A 3,537-nucleotide genomic window follows, 5' to 3' on the forward strand; every position below is an offset into this window, starting at 1 on the left:
GAGACCACAGGTGACCGGATCCGGGAGAGCCCCTGGGCTGCTGGTTGCTGGGGGGCAGGAGTCACTTCCAAAGTTAATGTTTAGCTTCTGAACGGTCACCTATGGGACGTCTACCAGCGCCTTTTGCACGTCGGAGCACAGGAGGCACCTGCGCAGGTGCCGGGAGGGTCCCGGAGCTGCCGTCTGAACGCCTCGGGGTTTGCTACCCGCTGCAGAGTTTTCTGCATCAGCGCGAGGCTTGCAAAGTGCACCGCGAGGCTTAACGTGTCACCCAGCCATTTGCCAAATGTTGCTTTATCTGGGAAAAACCAGTTTGTGTGCGGGGGGAGGGGAGGGGAGGGGAGGTTTTCCGTAGGGCATTTTCAAGGCTGTTTTTTGAGGGATGTTCGACAGTAAACTTAGGAAGTGCTTTGTGCTGAGGGGGTCTGATTCGCTTGTAGTTCTGGGCTCTTGAAGGAAAAGCACGGCTGGTTCTCAGGATTGAAAAGGAGTCGCCAGTGCCGACACAAAGTGAACTTTTGGCTAAATGGATACTTAACTGGTTAGTTTTATTTTCCCGTTCTTTTTTAAGTTCCACGATATGGGCTAGGCTAGGGCAAGATCCTGTGAACTGTTGAAGAGAAATTAAACAAACAAAACTTATTTTTGCAAAAGCAGTATGTGATTTATCTGCCATTGTCATAAGAATTCCAAATGGACTAACTCACTGTAGGTAGGAGTTAAGTATGGCCTGAAAAAACAAGGTTTTTGTTTTTGCTTTACGTTTTAAAGGATTTTGAAATTAGCTGTTTGGACAGCGCGACCAGGCTCGTGATGACTGGACCTAAATCATGAAAGTGATTTATTTAAATTTGTTCACAAATTAAACTCACTGGTGTGATGTGTATTCTTTCCGACAGTGTATAAAAAATAAGTGCCAAGAATACACATTTCTTTTTCCCTATTAATTTTTGAAAAAGTTTTTATAAATTTTGGTAGATGGTAAGTTGGAACTTGATAGTAATAGGCAATCCATTAATATTATTTCTCTAGACGTTACAAAAAGTAGGTTCTAAAAAGATAGCTATTTTAATGGGGCAGGGGCACCTTTTCCACCTAGTGTACTTTTTTTCCTTAAAAAGAAAAGAAAATCACAAAACACCTAATTTAGTGTGTTCTGTGACTCAAGGTCTTTTATATTATTTAGTGTCAAGTAAATATTGTAAACTGAAGTATTAGGAAATAAATTTTGGAATTATATGGCTTAGAAGTTTGTTTCTGCAGGACAGAGAGTTAAATTATGAAAAGCTGATCTATTTTAAGGTGAAATCCACATTTACAAGTCACAGTCAGAGGCATTTTGCCTGCGGGAACTGTTTGGAATTCACTGGCCTACCATTCCACAGGGGACATTGCTTTACCCTCCAATTGTCTGAAAATACGTTTGAAATCTGCAAAGTGGTAGATGAAGCTGTCCCACAGAGACGCTGTCTTACTAAGCTACCCAGCACGTCTTCTTATTTGACAGCTCTAACGATAAGGTGTTTCTCAATTATAGACCTCAGGGAGCCTGCGGAGGTAGCTCCTCATTGCAGCTGGCAGTATTCCGACACAGAGCTGCTTGGTATGCCTGGGCCCAAAAGATTGTCAATTTAGCCTCATGTTGCTCACGGGCTCTTGGATGAAAGGAGGGACTGTGCTCATTTATGTCATCTGTGGAGAGCTAGCTAGAAATTAGTGATGATACAAATGTGGCGTTAGTATATTATTAATTTTGTATCGCTGTAATGACTTTAGATTTTGCATTGCAGTATGTGCGCATAATAAGAGCAAGAAGTGGATGCAACCTGTATACTACTACCACAGAGAAAATCTTCAAAGATTCTATAAGCTTTAAATAACTTTATGTAAAACCTTAATCTGGCAAGTTATTATGAACTTTTTTAATACTATGAATACTACATATTTAGAATATTTAGGCAAAAAGTATCTGTTGTTTGCTTTTCCAGGTTAACCTGTATCTTCTATCAGGAGTTCCTAAACTGGGCTCCATGCTTAGAACCAGAGCCTGTGGTTAGAGCTGGATTTTAGCATAATTAACAAACTTTATTCTGAGGTGTCCAAAGGCTCCATGAGCTACAAAAGGTGGCTGTGACACACCAACGCTGGAAACCACTGCATCCGGTTGAACAATTTTAGTTTTACCTTATGTTCATATTTGTAACTTATCAGAAAATAAAATGTTATGCAACATAAACCATATTTGAATATCTTAGCCATTTCAATGAACAAAATCAGTTACCTGCGTTGTCATGGTATTTTTAATTTAATTTCTTGGAAGTCATTACATTAGCCTTCTATTTTGCAAATATTGACCTGCAGAAAGCAGTTTGAAGAAATACTTTTCCTTTGGGATTTGGAACTTTTTAATTTACCTTTTGTGCGTTGCCAAGGTAGGAAATTTGTTCAGTGAACATTTATTGACCAATAAGTTGTATTCGAGGCACTAGGGATTTAAAAACCAGTAGGACAGTGTGAAAGTGGTCAGATATACGCATTCTTCCTTTTCTAAGCCTCGTCTCTGGTTCTTGCCAGTCCTCCCCCCACTGCACCGAGTTTCTGAAGATAAAATAGTCTTTTTTCTCATACTCTTGCCTTCACGAGATGCCACTCCCTTTTCAGCTCCCCGGGACCACACCATGCCTGGAAGTGTGTTCTGATCCAGCAAAGGACAGTAGAGTACCTCATCCTTGCGTTAGGCACCACTCACTGCACTTCATACACTCTTTTGTTGAGGATTTATACTGCATCCTACAGGGAAGACAGATAATGAAGGGCATCTGAAGATGATGCAGGTACTCTCATCTAAAACGTCAGGAGAGCACGATGGGCCCCACGGGACGGGAGTGCGGGCACGGGGAGCGTTCTCAGCACTGAGACAAGGCGACCCCAATGTCAAGGTAACATTTGGTCGCTCTCATTTTTTATGGCAGCTGAACTTCCTGTTATTTATGAATTTAAGTGGTCAGTAGGGATGTTTGTGGTTATTTTTCTGAAAAGTTTTACGGACAGCAGTCCCCTTATCTGTGATTTGGCTCTCCCCGTTCTAGGTACCTGCACTCAACCACAGGTTGAAATATTAAACGGAAATTCCAGCAATAAACAGTTCATGAGTTTGAATCGTGCACCATAGTGAGTAGCGTGACGACATCGAGCACTGTCCATGCTGCCCCGAGGTGACTCGGCCTCTTGCTCAGCATCTCCGCTCTGAGAATGCCCCTGCCCGTCAGTCAAGCTGTCGGGGGTATCACATCCACTGTCTCAGAACACAGTGCTTGTGTTCACGTCACCCTCATTTTACTCAATAATGGCCCCCAAAGCCATGGTGGTGATTCAGACGTGCCAAAGAGAAGTCAGAAAGTGCTTCCTTTAAGTCAGTGGTTCTCAACCTGTGGGTCGCGACCCCTTTGGCGGTCGAACAACCCTTTCACAGGGGTACCTAAGACCATCCTGCATATCAGATATTTACATGACGATTCATAACAGTAGCAACATTAC

At 42.5% G+C, this 3,537-nt stretch overlaps 1 protein-coding gene across 4 annotated transcripts in view; it reads left to right on the forward strand.

The window, feature by feature from the left end:
• The first annotated feature begins 374 nt into the window (after positions 1-374).
• USP53 (ubiquitin specific peptidase 53) overlaps positions 375-3,537 on the forward strand; it is a 75,373-nt gene continuing 72,210 nt past the window's right edge. The window contains exon 1 of one of the 4 annotated variants that reach the window (XM_014532165.1): positions 375-541. The gene's annotated coding sequence lies outside the window, so the exon portion shown is untranslated. Of the gene's footprint in view, positions 542-1,192; positions 2,835-3,537 lie in introns of those variants that run through there. The other 3 variants (XM_014532167.1, XM_014532166.1, XM_005884749.2) reach the window with 3 other exon arrangements.

Source organism: Myotis brandtii, unplaced genomic scaffold, assembly GCF_000412655.1.
Source record: "Myotis brandtii unplaced genomic scaffold, ASM41265v1 scaffold853, whole genome shotgun sequence".
Classification (NCBI taxonomy): domain Eukaryota; kingdom Metazoa; phylum Chordata; class Mammalia; order Chiroptera; family Vespertilionidae; genus Myotis; species Myotis brandtii.